The sequence below is a fragment of the Equus przewalskii genome, chromosome 4, assembly GCF_037783145.1.
Source record: "Equus przewalskii isolate Varuska chromosome 4, EquPr2, whole genome shotgun sequence".
NCBI classification, from domain to species: domain Eukaryota; kingdom Metazoa; phylum Chordata; class Mammalia; order Perissodactyla; family Equidae; genus Equus; species Equus przewalskii.
Window position 1 is genome coordinate 86702022 of NC_091834.1, and position 23913 is coordinate 86725934.

A 23913-nucleotide genomic window follows, 5' to 3' on the forward strand; every position below is an offset into this window, starting at 1 on the left:
GACCAACCAAAGGGAAAATGTTCCCCAGAGACTTTTGAAACCCAGATCTACTTCCTTTGGAATCTTATGAACTTCTCTTCTACTTGCTTTATTTATTTGTCTTTTATCAGCTTACATCTCCTTTTCGTTGTCCACCAAGTTTAGAAAATACCTCTTGAGAAAATCTACCTGGATCTAACGTTTGTAACATTACATGTGCTCTCTCCTGGACTGGCAGCATCCTGCAGGCTCTCTTAGCCCCCCGCCATGTCCCTGGGCTGGTCTGTAGTTGCACTTGGCTCCCGTACATGGAGAGAGGCTCTCAGCATCCAGTCCGGGTCCTACTGGGCTTGGAGACAGCGAGCCCAGGTGCATCCAGGTCCCATACCAGCTCGGTAACTTCCTTCATGCACTTTCTCTTTCCTCCTCTCTTGACGAGATGCAGAAGTACCACTGGGGCACTGAGAAGCCGTAGGGATGGTAGAGCCACAAGAAGGAAGGAACCTGGGTTCCTGAATAACTGCACGGAGCAAAATCCCCCCCCACACTAACCAAATATTGAACGGCAATGTGTGAACCCACTGATATTTGGGGGGCGTTCATTACAGAATTAGCCTACCTTGATTAAGACACCACTAATGAGCAACTCAAGAACAAACAGAACAAGCCTATAATAGTAAAGCAAGCTTCATCCATTCAGAGACGTTTAATTACAAAATTCCAGACAGCCCTACAGGCAGAGCAGGGAGCGCGCCTCTCGTGTTTCTGCCATGACAGCTAGCCATGCTCATACACAATCAGAGCTGTCTGTGAAAGATCGTATAAGCCAGCCCTGCACCCCCTTGGCCACCCTCTAGTTTCTCTATCCGAATAGTGGAACGCCTACGATCGCTGAAGGAAAATGCAATACGATCCTAGGTGTCACCTTTCAAAGGGCATTAGTGACTGTCAGCAAAAGTGATTCAAGCCCCGGAAAAACCCTTATGTCCTTTTAACATCCAAAACTAATCCTCTTCACATCAGACATCAATGTTAAATAAACAGAAATTTCCATTAACCTGCACCTCTGTACATTTATTTTTAAAAAGCTGTGTCATTCTCCTTTAAATGAACATACTAATTAGTGTATTAATAAATAGTTGAATGGAATCAATGAGACATGTAATCAAGGTCTGACCAGGAGTCGGGCCAGGTTGAAGGGGGTGGGGGAAAGGAGCAAGAGGGAAAAGAATCTTATTAGCAGGTTTGCTGAGGAAGGACATGCGGAATCAATGCCCCACATGCAACTGAGATGCAGCCAAACTGACAGTGTGTGTAAGCTAAGTGCTCGCCGCCTCCCTCCCTTTGACAGGAAAGCTCCTGGTGAGAGTTAATGTGACTAGCAGGGAGGACATTAATTGGGACTGGAAAAGCCATTCAGAGATTCTGTCCAGATCACAGCTGGCAAAGTTACCCAGAACCTCATTGGTGCTGGAGACCTGACTCCTAGACCTTTGTTTAAAATACTGAAAAATAACAAGCTAGGAGGGTTGATTTCATTCTCAGCAAATACTTGCTCTTAAAAAGCAGCCACAATGGGAGTTATTTACTTGAGGCCCTTTGTCACTCTTACTCCCCTGCAAAAATCCTGGTCCATAAAGAGTAGCTGGAAGAACCTTTGCCCCAAGAGTCAGCCCACTGGGAGGACAAGGGCCGGGACGCTCGAGACGGCCTTGGGGATGGGAATGGGGCAGGCTCTGCTCCTTCATCAGCTCCCAATTTCCTGTAGCACACCTCATAGCAGGAAGGCTCTGGAAGGTGAGAAGAGGAAATTCTTTTGCAGGTATGAGGTTACCAGCTGAAGTGGTGATCTGATTACCTTCAACAGCCCACCCACAACCCCCTGCCCCGCCTGCTTGCCATAGCTTAGGTCAGCATTGATACTCCAGGTGCATTTCCTCCATCTGGAGACGCACCCCTTTGGGACCCAAAGCTCTGAACTAAAGAAACCTGGGTTTTCATTTCCCTGGAGATTAATATCAAGAGTAACACTCTTCTGGACAAGATTAGTTAGGTGCCTGAGCCCTCAACCCAATGCCAGTGATAACAGCTGAAGTGGAAGTTGTGTTAGGATGAAAGAGACTCAAAAAACAAATCTTGCCTTGGGTCTAGCACAGGCCACAACAAGCCCCCTTAGAGGTGGTCCTGCCAGGAGTCAGGTGATTGGCTTCTCAGCCCTGGATGAAGTGCATGGCCCAGCATTCCATGGTGTTATTGGGCCTCCATGCCGTGAAAATGAGGTTCCTCCTTCTGGAGAAGGCAAGTCTCTCTGGGCGTACCTTGCAAGCAGAAAGCCTGATGCTCTGAACACCTATCTCTGGCACCCACAGCCACAGCTGGAAGATCTAGAAACAGAGTCTGCATCCTGAGGTCTGTTTCTGCCAGCCCCAGGTGTGGCCTGTGACCTGCTCACCCTGAGGTCAGCATTTCCTGGAATGACAGTGAGGTGACAGATTAAAGGAAGTGTGGGGACATGAGGGGGCAACTCTCAGCTGCCCTTGAGCTATTTTCCACATTACTACTAATGGTGTTTTGCCCCCAGAGGCTCATAACAGTGCTGGAAGGATCTCTATGTTCCCCCAGACCTCCCCAGACTCATCAGAAAAGCCAAAGGGTGACAGCCATCAGCTCAGGGGAAGAGCTTCCTGACAGGTCCACAAAATGACATGCAGAAGGAAGGGCCAGAGACAACTGTCTTCAGGCCCAGTCTGGAATACAGACACACAGAGCTGGTGGTCAGGGGCCTCCCTGTCTGGTTTTAGAAGTTCTAGCAAAATCCCCCTATGCCAAACAACAACTTAGAACTATGGAAAGCCTCCCTCTCTGGCCGTCAAAGCCTGGTGGGCAGAAGGCATCCTGGTGGAAGAAAAAGGAGATACAGCAAGGCTTGGCCAATAGAACACAGGTAGAATGTCAGCTCTCACTCACTCCTTGGTCATGGATATAGAAACTATGGTATATAGTACCACAGGTCCTGTCTAGAGAAAGAAAGCAGAAGTAGAAAGCACCTTAACTCTGAATAGAATGCTCAGGAAACACTCAACTACTTCTCAATTTTGTCCAAGGGTAGATACTCATTGGAGACATAGGTAAATAGATAGATAGATAGATAGATAGATAGATAGATAGATAGATAGATAGATGTGTGTGTATATATATGTGTGTGTGTGTGTATAAATATGTATAGTCTATATGTATATATATAGATATATGTATACCTATCTATGTATAAAATGACTATTTTCAAACCAAAAATGTCAGGACACAGCAATGGTATAGAATATCTGAAGTGAAGGCTGTTCTAGTAAATCCAGGGCCTGTGGTCATTATAGATGGGCTGAAGAATAGAGGATAGTTGTGACAAGGATTCTGGGGTGACAGTGTGCTAGTGAGGTGCCCCCCTTCCTTCAGGGCACAGAGGAGAAGTAACAGGTCTCTCCATGGTGTGCTTGCAGTGGAAGAACATCTCATTCAAAGCTGGCCCAAACTCCCTGTTCACAGAGGCCCCATCATCATCAAAACACAGCAAGCACTGAGTCCCAGACTCCCCATACTTTCACTCCCTCTGCACAATGGCTGGTCACCTTCCTCCACAGTCAACCAGCGCTTCCTTCCCCTCTCAGCCAGAGCACTGCCGGGAATAATGCAATGTTTCAAGCTTAATAGTTTCCATCATGCAGAGATTATACTGATTTCAGAGGGGAGGTGCCTGGAGGAACTGGGCATGCTCTGGCAACCAGGGTGCCTCAGAGCAAAGGATTCTGATTGAACAGCTGGACACACACAGTGAAAACTAGGCATGAAAATCCCAGAGGCCCTTACTAACTAGTTTAAGGTTATTTTACCGGGAAACCAGGGCCTGGAACTGAAGACGGCTGAGACGGGCTGTCTTCATAAATATCCCCTGTTGGATGCAGGTGAGCATATCCAGGTATGTCAATGCCATGCACACGGGACCCACGCTTCTGATGTCCAACGGACCATGTCAGCTTTATGACTTTGTGGCAGGCAAACATTAGTGGATGCCCCAACCTGCAATGCTTGACATAATCATTAGGTAAGCCCTAGGCAATAATTACCCGCTAATGGTCAGTCACTGCCTTCAGTTAAAGCCAAATGTCTCCTACTTGATCCTAAAACAAATGTAGGTCCTGGGTGGGAAACCTGAAAAAACCAGCAACCATTGCTACCACTGGCAAGAAAAACACATTATCTAAGATATCACTGGTGGCCCTATAAAAACGATGGACTTTTACATGAATGCGCTGGCAAAATGGCTGGCTGAATGGAGCACCGACTGGATAGACAAATATGGCTGTAAATCTAAACTCCAGGCAAATGCTGGATCTTCCAAATATTAAAAAATCTGTATGGATATTTTAAAATCTTTTTTTAAGAGGTCACATTTAGAGGGAGGGCCAGGATTGATGCAATGGGACCTGCCACCTGCCCTCCTTCTCTTCCCATTTGCTTGAAGAACTTCAAGGCATTCGGCCCACTGAAGCCAGTGTTAGAAACAGAGGTGACTCCTTATAAACTGAGAAAAGTGGAGTACTTTAATCCAATACAGAGTGGCAAGAAGCATAACTAACAAGTTTTAGGTATCTAAAGAGCAGGCGATAATTTTCAACAATATTGTTTATTGTTGAAATAAATTTTTTTATTGTTGAAATTTTATTTATTTATTGCCTCCTTTTATTGAGCATTTAATATGTGCCAAGCAGTGCGTATTATGTCACTTAATTGTCACAGTAGTCCTATCATGTAAGTATTACTTTATCCTTTTAATGATAAGGAAACTGAACATCAGAGAAGATAGGTAAAGTCACAATGCCCAATGTCACACAGCTACGGAGCCAGAGTTTGATGATGTCCGTAATTTACTTTAAAATACTTCAGCTTAAACAGTGTGGTATACTATGTGTAAGTTAACCTACACTCAAGGATGTTAGTCAACATTTGAAGGACTGACGTCGAAAATACACACTCAGGGTTGGTGAGTTGGCTTTTGCAAAACTCACATCAGAGCCTACCCTGAGTGTTTCAACTACACTATCTCGATCAGCACTGCTGAGTTTGTTAAAGAGCATAGGAGACGTTAGAAATAATTTTTCAGTGGGAAATTAGGTGGTGTCACAGAGAGATGATTGGTTAGAAATACCATCCAGGCACCTCTGCCCTATGGGCACAAGAATCTGGCAAGCCCAGAGCCCTTTGTGGCTCCATTCTTGGCCTGGGGCTCCCATTAGGTCTGTGTTTCATCTTTCGAGACTCTGTGCTCTGATTCCACTAGAAGGTGAGCTGAAACCTGCAGCCAAAATATTGTTACATCTGCCTCAAATAAACCTTCCTTCAGATAAACTTGTCAGAGTCACTGTTATGAACTAAACGTTTATGTAATCCCAAAATTCATATGTTGAAATCCTAACCCCCAATAGGACGGCGTTAAGACATGGGGCCTTTGGATAGTAATTAGATCACGAGGAGCCCTCCTGAATGGGATCAGTGTCCTTATAAGAAGAGAAAATACTAGATCAATCTCTCCCTCTCTCTCTCTTTCTTTCTCGCTCTCCCTCGTGAAGACACAACAAGAAGACGGTTATCTGTAAACCAGGAAGAGGGTCTCCACTAAGAACCAACCATGCTGGCATCTTGATCTTGGACTTCCAGCTTCCCGAACGGTGAGGAGTAAGTTTATAGTTTAAGCCCCCCTGTCCATGGTTTTCTGTTATGGCAGCCTAAACTGACTGACAATCACTAAATCAGTGCTTCCCAAACTTTCTCACTTTCTGGCACAAGCAGAAAATGCTACTATTTGTACTACACCCTGCGGCCAGAGAGGCTCATCTGGAGGCTCTGCCTGCCGCATGCCCTACACGTTCACCCCTAAGGTTGAGGGTACTCACTACCTTGGCAAATCTGCAAAACCATTCTCTGGCACACCAGCTATGACGGGAGACAAGGTCTGCACGGAGCTTCAAGAACAGGTTGTGTGACTATTTCTGTGTCCGCTTACTAACAAAGATTGGGATGTGGACAGAACTGAGGCTGACACTTGCTTTCATTGGAAGTTTGTGGAAAAGGAGGCCCACAGCTCTCACTTACCTGTAATCACTGGGAACTGAGCCCCCAAATAATCCGAACATTGCGAATGGCCAAGTTGGTGTAGGCCAGGTTACAATGCCAGGTCTGTCTGCCTCCAAAGTCTAGGGTCCCAAAGAAAGTGAATCAATGGTTATTTGTCAAACCTGTGAGGGAAGCTCTCCAGGAAACACTATGCTGAATGGTTCTGCCCTTGGGACTACACTGTTTCACATTTTATCAGTAATTTGCATGAAAACTGAAACACATCAAATTTGTGGATGACAAATTCCAGGACTTGTGAAGTTCCGATGAGACACCACGAGAGAAGTCATGTGTTATTACTATAAGGGTCTACCACTGATGATAGTGACACATAGTTCAAAACCACCTTAGCAGGTTGGAACAGGGTCCAAACTGGACCCAGAAATGAAATTTAAGGTGAAAAACGTAAGTTCAAAATTTAGCTTTCAAAAAAATATTAATGGATAAAGTACCAGATGGCAGAGGTTCATGTAAAATATATACAAATGAGTATGGGAGGAGTTTAGAGACACACTGGTTATGATCCAGCAGTGGGATGCGGCTGCCCCCAGGGCTTAAGAGAGCCTGTGCCCTACAACCCGACACAGATGAATTCTGACGCTGGGCTTTGCTACCCCCACCTCCTGCGGACTCTGACCTTCTCCACACATCAGTCCCAAAGTCAAATGTGAAGTCAGTCCAACTGCACTGTGAGCATCAAGGAGCTCTCAATCAAAGTGGAAAGTAATTAAAAGACAAAGGAACCCTCCATCACGTGCTACCACAACTGGGTTGCTCCCATCCCCTGCAAAGGCACCCAACGTGCCAGCACAGCCCAGAGGTGTGGCTCAGACAAAAGAAATGAAAGGAAAGTTAGTAAAGCCCTGAAATTTAAGATTTTCTTCACAGAAGATGGAAGGAGTGGGGGCAATCAACACCCAAGCGGCAACCGTTTCTGCCCCTAAATAAAAATCTCTGTATTTCCTTGCATTTCACTTTGATGTTATCATTTTTATTTGTTCACCTTTGTGAAACCTCAGAACCTTCTGGACAAAGACAAAAGGAAGCCAGTCAAGTTTAATGGAATTTTCATTTTGGACAGGAAGTCACATGTGCCTCCCAGGCAACATGTTAAGTCTGTGATCAAGACTCTGACTCAGTAAAAGCTCCACTCACAGCGGGTTGGTGAGCAAGGACAATTAATAGAAGCCTAAACGCCAGCACAAAGCCATGCCTGCGTGCAGACTTTCCGTGAAGCTACTTCCTGCTTCCTGTGCATTCCCAGTTGTTTTGGGACGTGTAATGCCCTCTACTGTCCAGCCATTCTAGCACTCCTTCTTTTAAGCTGAGAAAACCAAATTTAAGGTGGAGCTCAAGAGAAGAAAATCAAATGACCCTAATGTTGGGTCAAAAGGAAGTGCGAATGTGTCTGACAGTCACCAGCTTTCAAGAAATTTGCAATTAAGTAGGAATATGAGATGGAAATACTAAAAACATGAGTCAATAACTCGTATATTACAAATAAATTCTTGGCAGTCTGAATTTGCAGTGTCTCTAGCCATACTACTGTCTTGACGCAAAAATACCTGGGTCTGGCTAATGTCTGGAACGTGGACAAGGCTACCTACAAAATTTGTTAGCTAGTAAAACCTCTTCCAGGACAAAAAGATTTTTAAAATTTGCACGTATAAGTTTTGGAATGAAAATGCCATGCTTTCAAAACGATACGTACCTGGGACATGTTGCTTGACATTTTTAGAAGTTACTCTTTTCTATTTGGCCATGTGATATTCCTCAAGCTTTTTATTCGAGCTCTTGTGAACCCTCCAAACATGGGCGTTCTCAAACTAAAGCAAGAGAACTTCTACTACATTTCAAGTCCCAGAAGTAAATAAATACCATTTCACCAATAATGAGAGCCATAAATGTAAATACAGGTTTTAAAAAAATATTTAACTCATTTATTTTTAAGTATTTGCCAAGATGCATTCGGTCTTGCTAGTATCAAGTCCTCGAAGACAGAATGAAGGAGAGTAGAAGGAGGTGCAGCAACTTCTTCATCAATTTAGGTTTGCGTTTGCCAAAGATTGCTCTCTCCCACCACCCCCACCACCCAGCTCGCGGCCCATCAACAGCCAGGATTCCCTGTCCAATTTGACACTACGCACACGGTCAGCACCCTGAATATTTGCACCTTGGATCTTCTCATCTGAGCATAGAACCAGAAGCCCCTCTGAGGACATCTGGAAAGCGCAGGCCAGCGGGAAGTCTGTACAACGAAACATAAGAGGCCAGAGCAATGGAAAAACAGAAGCGGTGGGGCAGCAGAAGCCTTTGAGAGGACTCAGCTCACCCATCCCAGAGGCCCTCGCCCCCAGCAGAGAGTCATGCACACATGCCACAAGCACAGCCCAGGGCAGCATCGACTACTCTATTTTGGTCCTAACCACAGATTACTGTGGTTAGATTACTTCCCTTCCTAGGGCCCCAGGCCCTGCCCTCTGCCCCATGCTAGGGAAACAAGTTGCCACCAGATAAACTAGAAAAAACTTCTCAGTTCCCTGAGACCAAGTAGCTATGTAAATATATTATGCACTGAGTACAGCTGATAAAATGTACAAGGGCTGGGTACAGAGGCTTGAGGAGGGAAGACAGAAACCTTGTCATCTCTGTGAAGCTCTTGAAAGGTTAGAACTCAAAAATACCTACACTGCCCCCTGTTTCCTCTCCATAAAGGAGGCCACAGTCTAAGCCATTTTTATTAGCAACTCTGAGATACCCAGAAGCAGTCCAGAGAAGAGAGTAGACCCATTGTTTCACTTGAAATTGCCCTGCACTTTTGCAGCTAAAGACACTGTTTGGGGCTGAGCTCCCAGAGTCCCTCATTCTAGAGGATTGGACTACACTGTCCAGTTGGGCTAAACTGCCAGCTGGATGCCTCGCACTGTTTGAGGACCTCTACCCTCTACTGAAGAGCACCCAAACTTTTGTCACCAGCCACTTCCACATGTCCTGCAATTAATAGGGGCTACTAAATTACAAAACTTCCCTGCAGAATGCAAAGCACTGGACACCAATTCATTAGCTCATTTATTTTTTCCATCTCTTGGAAAGAGGGGCAAGGCACACTGCTGGAGTACCTATTAGGTACTGGGCTGCTGGTATTTTAATTCAAATAGCTTCACTATAAATGTGTGAAGCCAAGGTAGGACAACAGGGAGTGGAACCTGTGGCTCCCTGGAGAAGGACTGGCCCACTTGATAGCATTCAAATAACACAAATTTGTCTCAAACATTCTTTGGGCCAAGTAAAACTTACCTAGTGGCCAGATCCTACCAGCAAGCCTTGATTGTACAGACTGGCTCCCATGCCCAGGATGCGGAATTAGACGAACAAGATATTATTTCGAAAGAGCAAGGTCAAAATTATAATCACCATCTCTCAGGTCATGATGGAGCTCATTTCACCAGACCACGCTGTTTTGAGTGTGCGCTCAATGAAAGTGGGGTGCGCCCACCAAGAGAGGGGACAGGCTGATGCCCAGAACAAAGGCCTGGCCATTCTCCATTGCTGAATTCTAATTCTGCCTTCATCCCCAGCTTGCTCGGCAATTATCTATGTATGACTCAACCTCCCGGGACCACTTTTTTTCCAGTGGAAAACAGCAGGGATGTCTTAAGGCAAGGTGAATGCCTGGATGTTTTCAGAACAATCTCAGGCAAAATGTTCAAGACAGTATGTTTAATTCAAAACACGAACCACTCAAAAAGTGTAAAAATCTATATGTGGGTCTTCTTGCTTCTTTACTAAGCTTCTGCCAGATCCCAAAATGAACTCCTAAGTCTACAAATGGGACCAGAAGTAAATAGCAGAGTAAGCACTGAGATGAACCTGCCAGGCACACATGAGCCATCTATCCACGGGCCTCCTAGTCACCCCTGCTTGAAAATCCCATGTGCAGCTCAATTCACCGTGTCCAGAAAAGAACACAGCCCCTTACCCCACCACCCCTTCTCAATCAAGTCTTGGTCTAGAAATCTCTAGCTCGGTGAATGGTGCCACCTTCCACTGCCTGCCCAAGCTGGACACCTGCCAGACGTCCCCAGCTCCCCTCCCCTTCCTCCCACCATCTTCACCTCAATGCCTGCCACTCACCCACTCTAGCTCCCACATCCCTCCCAAATCAGTCTTGTTCTCTCCTTGGCCACCGCCTTCGGTCAGCCCTCTCCCATGTCTCCCTGGGTTCCTCTAATAGCCTCATTTCTGATTCCTTCTGCATGTGGTCCCACATAGTGATCTTTCTACAGGGAATCTGGCCTTGTTGATTCTCTTACTTGGAAATCCCCACGGCCTCAACACCACCTGCCAGACAAAACCCTTAGCGGGACACTTACCCCTGGTCCTGGCCCAGCCTCTGCCCATGTTAGCATCTAGCTCCCCTTCCCACCTCTGCCTTGAACGACTACAGACCGAGCGCTGTGTGCTCTTCCATCTCCACGCCTTGTCCATGCCACTTCCTCCTCCTGGCACCTCTTCCTCACATGTTCACAAAGCCAATCCCACTCACCCTTCAAAACAGCCTCCAAAGCTCCACTTGAAGCGCCCCCTCCTTCTCCAGGAGACCTTCTCAATGTCCTTGCCTTTCATATTCGGATGGGTGCCCCTTGTTACATCTTCTCAGGATGCCTTCCACATACACAGAGCTCACACCTTACCACACTGTGTTTATCTATTAACACGTGTGCTGCGGCCACATCAAGCTGTGAGCTCCCTAATGGCAGCAACTAGGTCTTTCATCTCAGCACAACCAAACTCTTGCATAAGTGCCTAGGACATAAGAGGCACTCAATAAATATTGACTGAATTGAGTAACTGATTGATCAATCGATTAGTTGGTTAAATATTCCATAGCATCGCATCTACCTCTCTAACTAAAATACGTAAATACATATGTCTGCAGCAAAGGGAAACTAGACATTGAGGGAAATCGTGATTCCTTTCCTTTCTCCGCAGCCCCACCCTTAACCTGCTACTACAGCCAGTATCGGACTCCCCTCCTACTCTGGCCTCTGAACTCCTGCACTAACCATCCCCTCCCAAGGTCCCCCGCCCTCACACATGCATTCTGGCCTCTGACCCCCTGCAAGCTGCTTTTATGACTTACAGCTCTTCACCAGGTCAGTAAACACATGGGCCATGGTAAAGGTGTAATAGCGAGAGGCCTAAGCACAGACTTCTTTCTCTCTTTCTTGATTTTCTCTGACCTCGCAGGTAAATAGAACCTTCCTCCTGAAGCTCACCTGGTCCTTTCATACGCGTGGCCACATTCATCCTCTCCTCCTGTGCTTCTGATCAGGACAGCAAGGGCTTATTCCGACTTTAAAAAAAAAGAAATCCAGGCCTAGCCCAGAGACGGAGCTCGCTGAAAGATATTCAGCGGACCTAAGATTAGAAGCTGGGTCTCCCTATTCCCTGGCCAGCACATTACACTTCTTCAATTGCTCTGAAAAGGAAAACCTCAGGATTATTTTGCAGGAGAAAAAATAGGCCTCAAGGAGCTGCAGCCACGTCTCCGACAAGCTCCATTCAGAGGGCACGCAACTTACATAAGCGATTTCCTATTACACCACAATTGTCACTGCAACATGACAGTCTTGCAGTCTCCTTGAAGTATTCTCTTTGTTGTTTTTCTGTACAGATCCCCCAGAAGGAAGAATCAAATACGGTCCGAGCGAGAAAACAAATCACATGACCCCCGCAGACCCAGCTTCCCCTTCTGCGTGGCTCCTCTGAGAAGGACCAAAGAGAGTGCAATGAATGGGCCCCTGGGTCTGAGCCCTCTCCCACCTGCCCTGTCCCCAGAGCTCTGCTGTGTCCCTGCAAATAGAATTCCTTTTTCTTTCAAATGATGAAAGCCAACAGTTTACGAAGAAGAAATGAAGTGGCAATTTCCCAGCATGGCTGGGAATCAATACAAGCCGCTGTCAGGGTTTTCCTTTCAAAGGGTGACTACCACCCTTCTCCAAAGTCAAGAGTGACAGAGCTCCAGTGCTTGACTTACAGCCGCCTCATCAGAGCAAGATATTTTTCATTTAAAACTCACTGCAGTTGGGTTCAAACTCAGCTGGGACTTGATTTACTGCTAATTCATTTCTCCAATTCCTATAATTCTAAACTCAGTCACCAAACAGTTTAATGCTGATAGAATCACCAGTGAGAAGCTTTATGAATGGGCGCCAGGGGAATTTTGTTAGCAAGTGTGTGTTAGCAACTGTTATTCACTTTGGAAAAGAGCACAGTGCTTGGGCAATGCATTGCCAAGGCCCTATAATTGGGCACGTGGGTTATCAGTCACTGTCCCTCGGTGACCCAAACCCAAATACCACTGGGGTGAGACACGCCCCCACCTCAACTCACACATACACACACACACGCACACACACACATCATTACCTATATAAGATGAATACTGGGCGGTGAAATGCTTCCCGTGGGAAATTCCTAACTTCGCTCTCCGGGTCACTACCCAAAAGTGGACACCATGGATTTACAGCCTAATTAGGAACCTTCAGCCTCTCTAGGGTAGTAAAGTTTCTTTCCCGAGAGAAAATTTGTTTCAACTATCCAAAATCTAGGGAGCTGTATCTTAATAACTCAAGTCTTCTTTGTTAATTCAGAACATTTATCTTTGCCAGTTATATTGAAGTCTCTTATTCGATAAGTGTAGCTGAAAAAAATATATCGAGAAGGTGCATGTCATTACTCACGTATTTTGCAAACATCCATCTTGATCTATTACATGCAACCAAAAAGTGCTACTTGTTGGAAACATTTCCACCAACCTGTCAGAGCTGCAATCACGCTCCTTAAAATGGTCCCTTTAGAAAATAGACATTTGAAGGCATCACAGTCACCAACGTCTTGTAACAATGCACAGCCATTTCTGAGATTCCCCAAAGCAAACGACAAGGACAAGAGGAAAGCAGCTCCTCTGAAAGCTGGACCTCGCCAGTCCCCATAGAAACAGTACAGTAGATTCCTTCTCCTGTTTTGTCTGCTCTAAACTAACCTCAGAGCTGAAGCTTCCAGTCGAAGGTCACATCCCCCAAACGCTTTCTGTCAAACACTCGTTCCAGGAGATGTCAATAGGTTTAAATACACCCACACAAAGGGAACCCACCAGCAAATAAGCTGAAAAATGGTTGACAGAGACTAATTAAAGAGGTTTCTCCGTAGCAGGCCTCCTGTGCTTTCCATGGGCATCGAGTCTCCAAGAAGAGGACACAGCATAAGGTGTTGCCAAGACTTACTCGCCCAAGGATGCTTTTTACAGGGAGGGGCTAGTCTGTGGAATGCTCTGGGAAATGCAGTTTGGATATCCCTCCCAATCTACTGGCCCCCAAATCCAGGGCGAGTTTTATGTAGAAAGCAAGAATTCAATTCCGGGCGCATCACTGCCCCCTACCTGCCCCCAACCACCACCACCCACGACACTCTAGGGTGATTGACAGGCTCAGCCTACACTCATCCTGGTTCATATTAATCCTCTGAAATAGCCAGTTGGCCTGCCTCAATGTGGGTCCAACCCTGGCCTTGCCAGAGAGCAGGCACCGGCCATAGTGGCTGGTTCACACTTTCCTCGTTTTGTCCTTTATAGGCCGTTCGTCTCCACCTTCTCCTGCTCCATTTAGTCATTCTCTTTACTTGGCAAATATTTATTGATTGCTTCTAGAATGATAGGCCCTAGGCTGGGCACTGAGTACTATACAAGAGAAGAAATGGTCCCTCTCACCTAAAACACAAGGAAATAATTTCAATGCTATTGTCATCATTGCTACTGCCAACAGCATCTTCTTTACCATTATTAAAACATGAATTAAGTTCCTGATTACCCAAGAGACTGCCTCAAGCAGGGGCTGGTCCTGACCTCCACGAGCTGGAAATCGCAGGCAGACAAGCTATGGCAGACACATGTTTCGAAGGCAGTGCATCACTCGCATCCATCAACGGATAAGGGCAAGTACATTTAGAGGAGGAAGACAGAGGTCACGATCCATTGGTGAAGAGAGCTGGGAAAGGGGTCACAGCACAGTGAGACTATCAGTTCTTCACCCGCCTGACCCTAGATGGGCTTCAGAGCACAAAGTTGTTAAAAAAAAAAAGAGGGGGCCTGGCTAGAGGCAATGACTTACAGAAAATATTTTATGCAGAAATGTCCCCTGTTGCTTTATATTTCAATCCTTACAACATCTTTTAAAACAAGGAGAGAGGCGGAGGTCATTTGCATCTATCCTCTGCTTCCAGGCAGCCATGACCCCTCAGCCATCACAAACAGAAGCATCTGAGATGTTCTGAGATGTTCACACTCCACCATGTGGAAGATACTCCTTTGGTTAATAAGCTCTAAAAGTTAGGAAAGTCTCTTAAAACCTGGCGGAAACTCATTCCTAATATGATTCCTATTAGGGGTCTAAATCGGGTAACCCATAGTGTGGTTGGCGCTTGTTGTCACAGTCATGAATGTGGGGGGCTGAATGACACCTTCTTGGACCTGCTCTGGGTCACTGTCTGACTCTCTTCTGAAGAGCAATGTGTTCCTTATATGGAACCCATTATTCCAGACTTCCAATTGATGTACTGCCCAGATCTGCCTGGCCCCACCTGACACCCTACCCCCACCCCCAATTCTGGACTTCAGCCACTTGCCTTGCTTCCTGCCAGAGTGGCCCCAGAAGGCCCTGGCTCCTCCATAGCTTTCACCAGAGTCACCTGCTATTCCTCTGGTCCTGAAGTTCTTGCTCCCTGTCTTCCTTCAGGGGCGAAGGCCAGGCTCCTGCAGGTGTAACACCCTCAGGCCCACTGTGGGGGAGTCACAGAAGCCCTAGCCCCTGGGCCTGACCACAGAGGCTCTAGTTTGACCTGGCATCACAATCCCAAAGTAAGGGGGAAGTCCTGCCTCACGGGGTGAATGGAGCCCAGGGAGCTGCCCCAGATGGATGCTGGCTGTGCCTGTCCTCCAGATTCTCTGAGACTGTGTTCCCATCAGGCTTCTCTAGGTGCACCCCAAGCGACTGAGCCACCAGCTGTGTTTCCGCAGGAAGCTGTGACTGGCTTGGTCATGCATTCTTTGTTTCTCTTCCTTCTCTATCTCTCCTCCCTTTTTCCTTCACTCTTGCTGCCCTGGGATTCCACCCCTCAACAACGTGTTACCAGTTCAGCTTTTGCCTCCGGCTCTGCTGTCTAGGGAACCCAGGCCAAGACTGGAGTGAGAGGCAGACAGGCCAAGAGTACAGGCCCCGGCTCCTCCACAGCCTTCACCAGAACAGTTCTTCTTGCATCTGTTGTGGTCATTAGAATTCCATACAAAATTTCATTTGAGAGGCCAGCCTGGTGGTCTAGTGGTTAAGTCAGGCATGCTCTGCTTCAGCAGCCTGGGTTTGGTTCCCAGGCGTGGACCTACACCACTCATCAGTGGCCGTGCTGTGGCGGCATCCCACATACAAAATAGTGGAAGATTGGCACAGATGTTAGCTCAGGGCAAATCTTCCTCAGCAAAGAGAAAATAAAAATTTCATTTGAATAAAGAGTTCCACTGCACACATATTAAAATATTTTTTTAAGTCCCCAGTCTAGACCAATCCCTTCATTTCATAAATGGTAATACTAAAACATAAGGTGATTTTTCCCAAGCCCCTTAGCTGGTAAGTGATAGAGTTGGGATCATCTACATCCATCTGTCTCCAAAACCTAGGTTTCCAGCAACATCAGTGCTTTTTAACCAGGGGAACATAGCAGAATCGTCTAGGAACCTGAGAAAAAATATAAAACTGCCTGGAACTCACTCCTGTGAGAACCTCTCTGCTGCTTTGGAAGGAAAAGGGGCAAACATCAAGCCTGGAATTGGACTGTCTGCCCATCAAGCAAAATTCTGCTTAAAACCCTAGTATCTTCAGAATCAGCAGAACCCAGTGCTTTGTGTGGGTAGCGTGAAAGTTCGGCTGAAATGTTTACTGTAGAATCCACTCCTCTATTCACAGTCGAGAGTAGATAAATGAAAGTGCTTGTCTTAGTCCAGTGTTTCTCAGCGGATTCCCAGGGCCAAAATACAGTAGATCTACTTTGTGCAGTTTTAGCAATCCATGTGAGTGTGTTTAAAGGCTCTGAGAAGTCCTGCAACAAAGAACCTCTTTAGCTTTACTTTACACTCAGGGTTTCTCAAATTTATTTGACCATGGAAACTTTTTGTGTGCTTAACACCTATTCACTCCCACAGAATACACTTTGGGAAATTCTGCTCTATTTTAGGTTTACCTTCAGGAAGCAGGTCTGAGAGGGAGAGGAGAAAATGAACTCTAACTCCACAAGGTTAGCAGACAGTCCACACAGGGTGCTCAACTACACATCCAATGGCCGCTGCCCCAACATGCCCACCTCTCACTGTCTGCTCCCCTCACAAGAGGAGGAACAGTCGGCCCATTCGGCTGTGCTTACTTTCCCTCCTCTTAACCTCTGGGCCAAAGCCAAGGGATGGTTTGTCCACTCTCCAGTTCTAGATGCCACACCACCTGGCGGGACGTCCATCTGGGCTCTTACAAGTTCAAGGAGCACGTCTGACGTGAAACTGACCCAGTGTGAAGACCAGACCAGGACAGCCTCTGACCCGCCATGGTTTCCCTCTCCTCCAGTCCCTGGGCCACTTCCTCCACTGTTCCTCCTCCTTCCTAATGAAAACCCTATTTCCCGGAAGACCTCAGGGATTGATGCAGCTGGTCTGCGCTCAGCGCATCGACTGTGGAGACGGTATCCTCTTAGCTAGTGATCTGTTTTGTGTTGGAGTGACAAAACCTTCCAAAATCCAATTTGCTGTTGCAAATCCTGGTTTACGGAGAAGGCTCTGTGGGTGGGGTGGGGGGCACGGATGCCGGGAGCCAAGCTCAGCCTGCAAAGAGAGGATGCCCAGGATCTCACACACCTGTCAGTGTGAGTCTGAACAGGACTCCACATCCAACATTTTGGAGGCTCCTCCTGCTGCCCCAGAGGGGAGGTGATGAAATTCCAAGTGAGGCCCTTCCGGCCACCTCTAATGTGGCAGAACCTTCATTCACCTCAGTGTAGAGGAGAAGTCAAATAAATAACACAGAGAATAAAAGTTTGTCTTTTGGAGGAAAAAATCAAACAACTAAGCACAAGAGCATCACCTGTGGCTGTTCTTAAAATGTTCAGGCCAGAGAGATGGAGTCAGGCAGCCTGGGCCCGGTCTTGGGATGCGACAGCATCCAACCCGGTCCACAGGCCCCATCAGGGCCTCACTGCCCACACCTCTCAGAATCCAGACATAATTCCTAACACCGCTTTCCCTACACACAGCCCATTTGCTCCAACTTCCAGTGAATCTCTGCTCCAACTACCATACAGTCCAGCCCCAGTGTGGCACGACATCCACAGGCAAAGATTTCTTCCCCGCCTATGGATCCGCAAATCTGGAACCCCAGGGCTAACGAATGAACGCATGAACAAATATTGAGCACCTACCGTGAGCATCCTTCCCCAAGAGTGAAAAAGACCACCCACCATGGAGCATCCTGGGGCCTTGGGCATTCCATCCTTGGTTCCTACACCATCAAAACGCGAAGAAACCATCCCCACCTTAGAGGGTGATTTGAAGGAGTAGATGAGAGATTACTGTTTCCACCACAGCAGAAAATTCGAAGTCACTAGGGAGAACTAGATTCCTACCAGCACAAGACTCAGAGGCTCACGGAATCAAAAGCAGAGACGGGGACGTCACTCATTCACCCCTCCTTAGTGTTTCCAGGAGGAAACTGGAGTTGCCAAGTAGAGCAAGTCACCCTCAGGGACTGAGCCCTCTGCTAGAGTGCTCCACGCAGTTTCACAGCTCACCAACAGTCAGGGACAAGACTCAGCCCCATGTGATGAAGGGGGAAATCGAGGCTCAAAGAAGAAACAGATTTGCCTGGGGCCACAGAGGTAGAGCAAGGGAGAAACCAGATATTCTAAACTTTCCCCTGCATATCCTCCCCCAAACCTCCCAAGGGGGCCGCGACACGCTCCACACACATATTCTAAGAGGCAAACAGCACAGTGATAAGGAGGGAGGTCAGTTCACACAGGGCTGAGATGTGGCTCCGCTACTCACCCGCCGTGTGACCTCTGACAAAGCGCTTGCCCTCCTGCGTCTCACTTTCCTCGTGGGGTAAATGGCCATAGTAACAGTGACCGCCCGCCTCTTGAGTTGTTATGAGAAAGAAATGGGCCAACCTGTGCAAACTACTTAAATGATGCCTCCTCCAACAACTGCTCAACGAACATTAGCCACCATCATCATCACTTATTATTCTTTTCCATTCCGTTATTTTCACAAAGACAAAGACTAATGTCCTCACAGCCTCTCCCCTGGGAGGCGGATGCCACACGATGGTAAGGACAGGAGCCTGGGGCTCACATAGACTTGCACAAGGACTCAGGAAGCTATTCTTCCAAGCCGCTTCGCATTAAGCAGGGGAGCAGCCTCCTCCTGCTGGAACAAGCCCTCTGCTCTGGGAACTAGGAACCCCTGCCTGCCTTCACTTTTAAGATCCATCTCTTACCACTTAGCAGCAGAGCCCCCTTCAGTCTCCGTGCTGACTCCACCTTCCTGCCACAACTCGGATGCTCCAGCCTGGGCAGCGAGTGAGGAGGGGAGAAGAAGAGTGAGTCTGTCTGGACAAGCGGGGGGGGATCAGTGGGAGTTCAGGGTAGGGAGCAGCAGCCGGCTGGCAGCGTCTAAAGAGGTGGTGTCCGCAGGGCTCTGCGCGGACCGAGCATTGCTCAATAGAGCCTACAGGGCAATTACCCTAATCATGTGCATCTCCCAAACAGCCGCTTGATTTATTAGCACGACGTCTTTTTAAAATGCCGCTCTTAAATATAAATAACACTTAATCATCCAGCTGTCGTTAAATTCATGTTATATTGATTTCTTGGAGTGCCACAAATTTGAGGGCGAATGGGCTGGCGGATGTGCGCACAAAGCCAAGAGGTGGATTAGCAAGTGGGGGGGTGGGTCAGGGAGGGAGAAGAAGGAGGGTGGGGAAGGAGGAAAGAGGTGTCAAAGGAGAGAAATGAGCCCTGTTCAACCACCCCCAGGGTCTGAACCCGTCTCACATCCGGTAGCACTGGACACCAATAAGAAGACAGAGGAGCCTAAAAATGAATGGCACATCTGTTGCACAGACTAATCACAGCTGGACCACAGTCCGGTGTTCTGTATGGCTGCCGCCCTCCCACAGCCCATCACAGAGCCGCTCCAACAGGTCTCCGAGGTGGCATTGTCTGTGTAGTGCCTTCTCCCAGTGAGGATGGGGAGAAGCCGCTAAGAAATGCCCCCTAGCTGGCTAGAAGGAGAGAGATTGGCTGCGATTTCTTTGCATCAAAGCCTGGTGATAACTAGGAGCTAAGAGCAGCTAATCACCCCGCCCCCTCAGCTCTCTCCACATCGGGACCGCTGCCTCCCTAGAAAGCAACCCCCGCCCCCATTTAATTCCATGCAGCCCTCATTGTGATTAAAAGGATCAGGAGGCCAAGTGCAGGCAGGCTCTGCCATGCAGATCTCCCTGTCTGCAGGGAGCACGTGCAGCAGACACGGAGAGGTGCAGAGAAAGAGAAAGGAAATAAGTTGGCAGCCTCAGAGTCCTCCGGAAATGTCTGCAGAGCGTCGGTGGGCATCCAGGATGAAGTCCTGGAAGGACAGAGGCAAGCCTGCCTGAGAGCGAGTACCGGATTGGGCAAGAGGGAACAGCTCCTGGGCAACCAACCCAAGCCTCGTGCTCACAGCAGAGCCTCCTAGAGCACAGCCTAGCAGCAGCAAGGGTCTGCGGAAAAGAAGCATTCACAGTTGGGGTTTTTCGAATGCAACTCCCTTCCGAGTGAGGAAGCCGCCAGAGAACTTAAAAGCAAGGCCACAGAGAATGGTAGAGAGGGAGAGTGACAATGTGACATGCTCCAGGGCTGGGCAAGAGAGTAGGAAAAAAATTAGATGATGTACACCCAGCTTTACACAGATGTTAATTAATGCTTGCTTTGTCCTAGAAACCAAACTGGTACCCACTGCTAAGTGTGGAAAATGTGGGGATTTTTTTGAACCCATGCTTAAAAATGTTTAAATTATAACCAGCATAATGACTGCTGGCTTTCCATTAAAATGACGGATCCTGAAGCTGTAAATACAGGAGAAAGGAGAAGAGGTCTACGTGGAAGATGCATGGACATTTCAGGATGCTCTGTACCCCATCCTTTTGCTCCTTCAAGGTCCCATGAGGAATGTTTACCTGGGAGCCACCCCCTGTTGCTGGAGTTCACTATTTCTGTGGAAAACCATGTGCTGCTCTACGCAGATGTGGGACCTCCCTGTTCACATTCAAAGGACAAGTGTGGAAATGTTCCAGTTCTTCCACAGCCCTGAAGACAGAGGTGGGTCTCGTTGTCACACATGGTTGGATGAGTGGACCGTGTACAGCTAGGCTCTTTGAGAACGTGTGTATATATCTGTGTGTGTGTGTGTACACACACCCGCCATTCTTAAAAAGAAAATGATGTTTCTTCCCCCTACCGGGTTCTCCCCATTGTGAGAGCTCTGCTTTATTCCATCTACCCTTTTCAATCAATCAAAGGGCAGCACACACAACACACAGCGGGAATACAATCTCCCTCCTGGGGCGTCTGCGCCTCTCCTCCCCAGCCTAGCTGGAGACCTTTGCAGGAGCTGGAAAAAGTTTGAAAATAGCAAAGATGGGGGTGCCGAGAGAGCCCTTTCTTTCAGCACCCAACTTCAGGATTTACAGAATCAACCAAATCCTGTGCCCAGCACGGAGGCCCCCTTGCTCGAAAGAATGTCCGCTCCTTTCCCCTAATGTCCTGGAAGACTCCCAACATACTTTCCCCACTGGTGGGTTTGCGGGACCCTGTGAACACATGATCTTACATAGAGGGTACAGCTTATTCCATTTCTCACCAGGTTGCCCAAGCTACTCCAAAAGGGACAGCTATAGGAACACAGGACCTTGCTATATTTATATTTGACTCGAAAATACTGTTTTATTTGGATCTCATCCTCTTCTCCTTACAACAACTGAGTCTTGAATGAGTTGCTCTTTGACCTCCAAATGGGAAGCGTGAAAAAGGGCTGTTGGAGCCCAAACCACCTCCTACCTCCTCCAGAAAAAGTTTGAAAATGAGCCGCCTGTGAACTCCAGCCAAGGAGAAAAGGAAAGGAACAGCTTTAGGGGACCAGAACCTGGTGCCACAGGCTTCTGGAGAGTGGTCTACACTGGGGAGCAGCCTGGCTCTGGGGGATGCTGGCCGGCCCAAGAATGCCTTGCCTCCTTATAGGGCGGGCACTGCCCAGGTGGTCAGGAGAGAGGGGACCCTCCTCCCTTTCCGCACTGCACCCTCCTCCATGCCCCCTTCTAGTTCTATTTCTCAGACACACACCGCCTCAAAGGCATGTGACAGGTGTTAGCTGGAGACCTAGGGCAACAGCCGAACGCTTTCTGGCACAGCACAGAGGGAAGGGCAGGGAGGTGAAGGCGGGACCCAAGTCCTGTGTCTCTAAGCCCTGTGGGCTTGCTGCTGCCCAGAGACTGCAGACGTGAATAGGTCATACCTTTTACGGAGGACCTGACTCTCTTATGCCCTCCGGAGACAAGCAACACACCCAAAGCGCGGCTTAAGCCCCTTCCTGCCTGAAATCGCAGCGCATTCCCGGGGAAGCCGTGCCACGCTTCAGAAAGGCGTTTGTGCTGCCTCTTACTGGGGAAACGCAGTGTCTGTTCCATATGCACCGCCCTAAAGAACTGCAGCCCCATCCGCCTATGGGGCCTCCTCCCCGCGCGCTGGGGCACCGCGCTCTCCAAATATCTGTCTGAATATCTGTCGGTGTGTCCTCCATTAAAATCCCAGGGTGCCCAAAGGCCACGGAGCCGAGATGGCATTGGGCGGGTCTTCCAAGACCTCCCATTACTTCTCCGGTTTTTAAAACCAGCTAGAGATGCCAGGGGCTGGGAACTGAAAAATCGCTCCCTCAACCTGCCCAGGTGGGAGGGAGAGGCAGTAATACACAGAATTGTACCCTGAAAGTCCTGGGTAAGAGAAGTCTGAGTCCTGGAGCGTCAGAGGAGAAAGAACACGGGCAATACCTGCTCCGGCCGCGCCGCCCCTACGCGGGTGTCCAGGTGGGACGTGGGCAGGTGCGTGTGCGCGGTGTGTGCCTGTGTGTATTTGTGTGTGCGTGCGTGCAGCGGGCTGGCTCCAGGGCAGCCGAGGACTCGTGGCCCGAGCCGCGTATCTCTGGCAGCGCTGCCCTCGCCGCCCGCCCGCCCGCCCACCCGGCCCGCCGGCTCCTTACCTGGAAGCGCCGCTTTCGCCTCCTTCAGCGGGAGCGCCGCATTGACACTGCAGATGGTGCCTGTGCCGCTGCCTCTCGCCCTCCTCTGAACGTGTGCGTGTGCGCGCGTGTGGCTGCCTCCTCCAGCCCCAGCCCCGAACGCAAATACTCCACCGAGGCACAGGGAACCCGGAGGAGGCAAGGAAAACCGAGGGCGAAATCAGAGCCTGCGGGGCTTGACAGCTCCTCTTGCAGCGTCCAAGGTGGGCAGAATGTCCAACAAAAAGGTCGGAAAATGTGGATCGATTCCAAGCGCCCCTTTCCTCCACCCGGCCCCGGAGCCGCAGCAGCAGCCGCGGCTCTCGGGGGCTGCGGTGGCGACGCGGGGCTGCCCCCCTTCGTCCCCACCCCCGCGGGCTGAATGTCCTTGATGCCAAGCGGGCACGGCGGCGTCACTCCGCGCCGCCCATGCTCGCCCGGTCGGGCCGCTGCCCGGGCGCGGCGAGTGCGCGGGGGACCCGCCGGGGAGCGCTCTCGGCGCCTCTGCGCGCCTCCCTGGGCAGCGGCGGCCGCCCCCCGGCAGCCCACTGCCGGCCGCGCCGCTGCTGCCCCCGCCCCTGCCGGGGGACCGGCCGACCAGTGCCGAGGGGCCGGGGCTGGGGGGCCGCGGGAGCCGCCGGCTGCTCCCCGGGGAGGCGCGGGGCTGCGGCGCTGGCGGCGGCGGCCGCTGGCGCTGCGGCGGCGGAGAGCGCGGCCGCGGGCCGAGCCGGGCCTCCCGGGCGCGCCCCCGGCCCCCCGGGCGGGCTGCTCGCAAAGTTTGCAGGGGGCAGGGAGCGGGGCCGCCGCTGGCTCGGCCGCCGCCGGAGCTCCCGGGCTGCCTGCTGCCGCCGCGGCTCGCTGCTGCTGTGCATTGAAGCCCGGCCAAGCGCTGCAAAAACTCCAGCTGCCTGGCGCTCTCTGGGTCCTCCTCTCCTCCCTCCCGCCCTCCCCGCTTCCCTTCCTCCCTCCCTCCTTTGCCTCCTCCCCTCCCCGCCGCCCGCCGCCGCTCCCTCTCTGGCTCGCTCTTGCTGGCTCGGAGCTCGCGGCTGACATCTAGACCGACCGAGAGCGGCCGGCAGAGGGGGCAGGGGGCGCCTTCCCCGCGCCGCGCGCCCGCCGCCGCCGCCTCGCCTGCGCTCCCCCGCACGCACGCTTGCGGACACCGCGCCTCGTCCCCTCGGTCCGCACAGAGCCACCCCGCCGGTAGCGATGTGGGGCAGAGAGGGGCGGGAACAGGGTGATGGGCGCAGGGCGCGCCCTCGGAAAGAGGCACACTCAGCCTCCTTGGAAGGCGGAGATGCGGGCGCTGACAGTCGGAGGGACAGTCAGGTGTTCAGAGCTGACACCGGCGCACCACCCTTTCCTAAGAA

The 23913-nt window shown here is 49.7% G+C and overlaps 1 protein-coding gene across 1 annotated transcript in view; it reads right to left on the minus strand.

Moving 5' to 3' along the window:
• PLXNA4 (plexin A4) overlaps positions 1-23004 on the minus strand; it is a 432364-nt gene extending 409360 nt beyond the window's left edge. Inside the window, exon 1 of the mRNA XM_070616607.1 lies at positions 22526-23004. The gene's annotated coding sequence lies outside the window, so the exon portion shown is untranslated. The remainder of the gene's footprint in view (positions 1-22525) is intronic.
• Between the last annotated feature and the right edge of the window lie 909 nt (positions 23005-23913).